Source organism: Montipora capricornis, chromosome 11, assembly GCF_036669925.1.
Source record: "Montipora capricornis isolate CH-2021 chromosome 11, ASM3666992v2, whole genome shotgun sequence".
Taxonomy (NCBI): Eukaryota; Metazoa; Cnidaria; class Anthozoa; order Scleractinia; family Acroporidae; genus Montipora; species Montipora capricornis.
This window is the reverse complement of record NC_090893.1, coordinates 17,358,684-17,366,183: the sequence shown is the minus strand read 5'-3', so window position 1 is coordinate 17,366,183 and position 7,500 is coordinate 17,358,684. Positions and strand designations below refer to the sequence as shown.

Sequence of the window (7,500 nt, the reverse complement as noted above, 5' to 3'; positions counted from 1 at the left end):
AGATACATGGTTTGTAAACAGTCTCAAGAGACATGGATAACGATGTTGGTGGACTAACAAGGGTAAGCCAAGGAGACATCTTTGGTTTTCTTCCACCAACATTGGTGGCGATGTCACGTGATAAACAACCAGTTAATGATGTAATGTTGATCATTACACCGGTGTCTCAGTTAGTTGAGCATCGGACTGTCATGCTCATGTCACTAAAAATTTATATTCAATTACGAATAGAGGAAAAAAATCCCTCACCGGGCAGCGTGCTATCTCTCCAAAGGCATTCAGGCGGGTGCTAGTGTCGCATCCGTGACGGTCGTCACGTTTTGCAGGTTTTATGCCCGTAAAGCAGCAACTGATTTCCCGGTTGTTCTTAATGAGATAATATCAACGATGAAATGATATATGAAATGGATCATATATGAACTGCGGATATGAAATCACGTGAAGCTGTGAACTTCGCAGTTATGAACGCAATTTTTGCAATTGCGTAAAGAATAATGTCAACGGCAAATTCGATAATTGTCAATTGTAATTGATAATTGGCCGTGACCGACACGTGACATGTCCATGAAGCATCCGTGACGGTCGTCACGTTTTGTCCGTCACGGGTTTTACCAACCTCAAAGGTCGCGGGTTCGAACCCCGGCCGGATCAACACTCAGGATCCTAAAATAATTGAAGAGAAAGTGCTCCCTTTGTAATTTCATCTGCAAATGGTCAGACTTTTCTATCTTCTCGGATATTAAAGGACTATAAACCGTAGGCCCCGTCTCACAAATATCTTCTATGTTCATACAGTTCAAGTGATAAAGAAACCACACACTATTCGAGAAGAGTAGGGGATTAAGTCCCGGGTGTTGTAGCTGTCCTACACTCCACAGGCGCCCCAAACTCAATGGGAGCATGGCCGACAAAAATATAAGGATTTGCATGGGAATCCCGATAAAAAGCTTACGAAGATAATTATATGAAAAAATTCTCAATTAAAAAGCTTAACCTTATTGCCAGCGTGGGTAGCTTCCTTCCTGTGTGGTTATTTTTCCAGATCCGACGCGATTTGAGCCATTTCTCAATTTCGTGGTTGTCAACGGCATACCACAACCACGAAATTGAGAAATGGCTCAAATCGCGTAGGATCTGGAGAAGGAAGTGATGCCTCAAACAGTCATAAGTCAAAAAGGGACTTTGCTGAGTGCTGGAACGTGTAGATGCAGGTGTCGTGTCTACTCAAGGGGCAAACTAAGGTGAGTACAGGAGGATGGAAGGAACGGATTAGTCAACGAAAACGCCATGTTCAAATGTAACTACGCGTTATCGCCAGGATTCGCGAGTGTTTCATCTCGTTCACGTTGGACAATTCTGGTGAATAATCCTACAATTGTTACAAATGGTTTCACAGTAAATACAGATAGTGAATGATTCATTATTTGATGCTCGCGTTGTCGTCACAATTTTAAATTGCTTATTTTTGACCCATTTTTACGTTCTTGTTCTGGCAAGGAGAGGCAAGGAAACCTACAATTTAAATTAAACATTTCTGATTTCCGACGCAGCCTTTCCGTAGCTAACCTCGTTCCTTTATTTCATGGTGGGGACGTGAAGCTCTACGACATTTAAAACCTTAAAAGAACCTTTTCGCTATTTTTTTCGGTTCGTTCAACTTATACAATCGGGCCCAACTATTCGCTCAGACGACAAGTAGCTGATTTCCTTTTATGACTCAATCGATACAGATCTAGAGGGATACATAATACTCGCAAACCTCCTTGTATACGCAAACTGATTTTGGATGAATTTGAAGAAGTAGGAGATTGGCCTCAGAGAAAGTTCGAAGAATTATTTAGTCTGTTGAGGTGATGACAAGCAAATGGACGAACTTTTCAAGTGAAAGAGAGATGACTGGTTACAAGAGCCGTCAGGAGCCTGGGGATGAGTAGCACGTTGCATGTCGCCATCTTGAGTTGAACCGGATTCGTAAACACTTCCAGTACGTGTAGAGAAAAACCGTTAATAATTTTGTCCGTTACTTTTAAGTGGTTTCAAGGAAAGGTGTTCAAAGGTATGGTGTTGTTCGCGGAATATTATGTTCAAGTATTGACGACTAAAGATGATTATCTCAAGCACAAGTACAGACAATTTGATTAACGTTTTGACCTTGATGAAAACGCTGTAATTTTCGTGTTTAGCTTACTTGATATTGCCATAGCAATCTCATGATTACCATAGAAACACTCAAGGTAGAAAAAGCTAAATTTTAATCACCATTTCAGGAGAGCTTTCAAAGTTTATGTCGACAATTGCCTGTGAAGTTATTTTGCTTAATTCTTCACTATCATGCTTTAAGCGTAAGGTAATGCTAGAATTTTACTTTGGTAGACTAGCTGTTTGTCCTCTTGTATTAACATTTGTTAGTTTCACGAAACTAAAATGGAAATTAATCGAAACATCGGTGTTTTGTGGTATGACTTATGACAGTTTGTTGAGTATGTGCTTGGAAATGTTCACTATACTACAAGCTTCTCTAAAATCGAAAAGTTTCTCAAAGGCTATGCAGGCCAACTGTGTCATGCATGACTACTGCATGTGTCCACTTGACAGGATTTGTTAGGTTTGGTGTGTGACGATAGATGGTGTGACTCGTTCTCCATCAATTTCCGTTGAACCGATCCACATACTACCAGACGTCATTGCATGCACGTGACTGAGTGAAAAGTTGAATATTATTTGATGATGTAGCACAATTTTAGCCGAGCTTATTACACAATCTTTAACCATGAGCGTTCATTGACCCTTGTTGCATTTTGTTGTTCAGAAAGTGCATGAATGCAAAGTGTCGCCGGATTAGTTGTTATGCCTCATAGAACAACTGATACAAGATGCTCTGTGGGGACATCAACCTCAACATGTGTGAGTGCGGAAGACAAAAAACCTGCTTCACCTTCTAAGCCGTCAACAGAAGGTAACTTGACGCTGTTGGAAAGGGTCACCCGGTACTCCAGCAACATTCATTATTGAAAGGGAATAATAGATTTGAAATCAAACTGCTTTTGTTGTCGTGGCCTTCTGGAATAAATGAATAAGTAGCTTTTCCTCTTCTTTTCAATGTTACTTTTATGTGCGAATTAGATTAATCCATTGACTCCTGGGGGTTCCCCATTGACGAGTGAAATCGTCTGGCGTTAGGCAGAGTAAAATAGTACTAAGCATGGCCGGTCTAGGCCGGTTTAGGGGAGAATAAGTTAATGGGTTAATAGTTTTTCAGTGATTGATTAAAGAAACTGTTTTATATGCTCTGATATTTAGAACTTGGAGCTGTGCATTTATAAAGTTTGTAAACTTAAGACAGTTCAACATAACCCTGCAACTTTACAAGCTGTCACCCGGAATGAGGCAAACAGTGGTTCATTTTCAAACAATGATTGAAACTAGAAGATGAATCCAGTTGGCAGACAGTGCATCTGCATAGAAATCAAGCACTTTATAGCACTGACCCATGTTGTGATCCCTTGGTGTTTGTGTTTGCTAGAAATTCCCCATAAGATTAGTGACACTTACAGATTTTACTCTGTCTAACATCAAACAATTTTCATTGCAATGGAAGTATGTTCAGTGGTGTAAGGGTTAACATTGTCTATTTCCACTGTGGACTCTTGTTGTCCCCTTAAACCCTTCAACCCTCCCAAGATTGACCATAGTTAATAGAGGGAACTGGTTTTGAAGCTCGGCAAACACCAAAGGAGCAAACAAAGATGCCAATCTTTTGTTTTGCGCTAGTACACTATGCATGAATTACGTAACCAACACGTTTCTATTGGTTAGTTCCTCAGTATGGAGGGAACAACTATTGTGTTTGGTGCATGGTCAAGACCAAAAAAGGAGAACAACAACCTACAACAAAGAAATTTGTCGGGTTTCATAACGTCCAAAACCGTTCCCGTCTATTAACTATGGAATGACACATAGAGATTTTACTCTGTTTAATGCAAGACAATTTTACTCGTCAATGTTGGCCAGTTCAAGAGTGAATGGGTAACAACATCCCCTTGATAATGACAGGGGAAAGCGTAGTAAGTCAATTATTAAGTTCCTTAATTAAGGTCTCATTAACCTTGCTATAACAGGGGAGGATAAGTTGACATTTTTCATCTAGTACAATCAATGGTTTTGAAATCAGATAGGCAGCTATTTCTTTATAATTATAATAATAATAATAATAATAATAATAATAATAATAATAAAATTATAGAGTGTTAGAAAATTTTAAGGATTTTTTTATTTATTTATTTATTTTTAAATTTAAATTTAAATTAGAATTTTAGGATTTAGGATTTTAAGGATTATTATTGTTATGATATATATATATATATAGAATGTATTTTATTATTTTAAAACGCTCCTTTATATAGAGACTTATGTTCCGTAAGAGGACATAGGCTACGCTTTGCGCCCTATGTACTTTTAACATTAGAGCATCCATACGTGTATACTGCAGATAATAATAATAATAATAATAATAATAATAATACCTGGCTTGCTAATCACCATTTCTTGCAGTCAGAGAAAAACCCTAGGAGTAAGATTGAGATTTCTTGGCAAAATTCTCAGCCCACGTACAAGTTTAGGATTCAATCCCGGGCCTGCAGAGGTGGGAGGCATGAGCGTTACCACACAGCCAACCTTACTCCCCAACGATGTCTGCAATGTCTCATTGAACATTATGAATGCCCTTTCCTTAGTCAGTTTTGAGTCCTGTCTTTTAGATTATCTGGGTCAAAGGGAGGTGGGGTGATTCAGTGGGTAGAGCATTGGGTGTTCTTGCAGTTGCCCCGGGTTCAAATCCCGTTCTGACCTCAGTCTTGTTTAGATTTGTTTCCAGTTGTCCAGGATTCAACTCTGCCATGCTTTGTAAATAGCCAACTGGTTGCCTCTCTGCCAGTTCGGGTTCTTAATCTTGTTTCTGTTACGTTTGAATTGTTCCTTTCAGATTATTTAAAAGTGGGGTGCCTGTGAAGTAGCTTGATAGCTAAGTGCACTTCCACTATAAACAGAGCATTTACCGGTACATTTTTACGTTTACAAATGTCGATTGTCAGTCATGCTAATGTGTGATACAGGGTAAGTATTTATTTTATTAGGTTACTTTTGGATTGCCTCTTAATTTTAATTCTTATTTTTTAGTGTGTTTGATCTTGGAGAGTAATCTTTGTATGGAAATCTGGTTTCCCCCAATTTACTGCGCCTTTCAATGACATGCGAAATCTTAAATTCAAACGGTCAACCGACAAATGCGTTTTTCGTTACCGTCAATCAAATGTTCGGCGGCTCCGAAGCTTCCGACTACTGTCGAGCGCGCAGTAATCAAATCACATCGTTGAGTCCAGTTCAGTCAACATAGTCGGAAGGTGGGAGGAGCCACCGAACATTTGATTGAAGGTAGCGAAAAACGCATTTGTCGATTGAGCTTTGAATTGTAGAGTCCGCATGTTATTGAAAGGCGCAGTAATTCTCCAGCTATGTAAATCTTTTAAGTCTGTTTTAGCATGACCAAGTATTATTAAATCTAACTCTTAACTTATTTTTTAGTGTGTTTGATCTTGGAGAGTAATCTTTGTATGGAAATCTGGTTTCCCCCAATTTAATTCTCCAGCTATGTACATCATTTAAGTCTGTTTTAGCATGAAGAAAAAGGGGTATTATATCTAACTCTTAAATCTACCTAATTAGTTTTACAATTTTCCTTCAGACAAGAAGAAATCTTTTATACAGCCGGCCACCAATCAACAAGATCAAGGAAAGAGCAACTGTACAAAACCTCCGACAACAACCCACTTGCGAGATTTGTTCTTATCATTTGACAAAGGTACGTCACTCATGAATTGAGTCATTTGCTTAATTTCCAGTCAGGGACTGATGCTTTTATGGTTTAACAATAGAGGAAGAAACAGGCTGCAAATATACACAGATTATGAACACCAGAGTCAGCCAGTAAGCCAACCTAGCAAGTCACTGTGGGATGAGCTTTATTACCCCTCAAATTAAGGTGGCTCAAAGCAGTTTTAACACTTTTTAAGGGACCTGGTTATTAGAAGGATTGACACTACAACACTTCATCGCTTAACAGCAATGTTATGGACTACCATATCAAACACCAATTATTGCTGAAAAAGATTCGGTAGTTTTTGTGACGTAAAAAGTTACCGTGGCAACAGGAAAGCCCTGCAAAAACACCCCATATTTTGGCTTTAGTTGCTCATACTTCAAGAACGAACTCAGTGACCCCCATTTTTTATTTCTGAAAATGTAATCAGCATGCCAGAATGAAACCTTCTGCAAAGTTTAAAAAAAATATGTGGAGCGGATTCAAAGCTATCTTAAGAGCCGGTGCCTGTAAACATCAAACATCGTCCGACAGTTCAAAAATATCGACCTCCATTTCATTTCATTAAAAGATTCCCTGACAAAAGTATTTTCGAGAATGGAGTTAAAAAATTTTCAGCGAATTTTATTTTTCCAGAAATCGAGCATTGTCTGATTTTGCCCAAATGGGGCTCGCAGCCACCTTCAAAATCGGCAAATTTTGTGAATGTTCAGCAGCCGCGCAAAGCAAGAACATGAAAAAAGGGAAGCTATCTTTTATATCTCGTAAAAGTATACCATCATGATCTGACCTTCTAAAACCCGATAATTGATATTTTTCTTTCGCTTTTCCAAAACATTTAGAGGCCTCCACTTGAACCCCCTTCTAAAACATGGTCGTTTCGCTTAAATTTTACTCTAAATCCCAGGGTAAAAATCTCAGCTGGTGCGCATCGTTTTTTCGATAAAAATACTTCTTAGGGATTCTTAACCTTTCATTACAAACATATAAAAATCTACCGGCGGCCCGTTAGTATTCTCTTGCTGGGAGAACCAATCTCCAGCACCCGATCGTAATCCTCTTATGAGCATAGAAGATATTTGTGAGACGGGGCCTACGGTTTATAGTACATTTTACATGCATTTGACCTAGACTAATATATTTCCGTCTTTCCGTAGTTCCAATTGTTCTAAGCAGCAGCCACGTACCAGCAGCAGCAGCAGCAGCCGCTTCAAAGTCAACTCGTCTAATACAGGACGGCGATCGCTACATTTTCTTGGTGGAAGACACCAGAAACGCCAAGGCCAGTTCTGCACCACAGGAGACTTCTGCTCCTGCTGCAAAAGGGAGGAGGAGGCAACGGAAGGGGGAGGCAATCAAGAGGAAGGAGAGGACGAAACCGGTGAGATGAGACATGTTACTAGGAAGCTTAAGCAACGACAATGGCGACGGCAACGAGAACGTCATCTCAAAATATAAATTCGCGTTACTGTGATCACTTCGTGACTATTTCAACGTTTTTAATATGACAAGGGTATGGTAATTCCTCAAATCTGACACCAGTCGGAACGGCACTCCATTTTAGGAGAGAAAATGAAAATTTATCCTCAAGTGCTGACGTTCTTCTTAAAACCAAAAACTTGGCT

At 39.3% G+C, this 7,500-nt stretch overlaps 1 pseudogene; it reads left to right on the top strand.

The window, feature by feature from the left end:
- The first annotated feature begins 2,820 nt into the window (after window positions 1-2,820).
- Window positions 2,821-7,500, top strand: part of LOC138023143 (uncharacterized) — a 6,588-nt pseudogene continuing 1,908 nt past the window's right edge.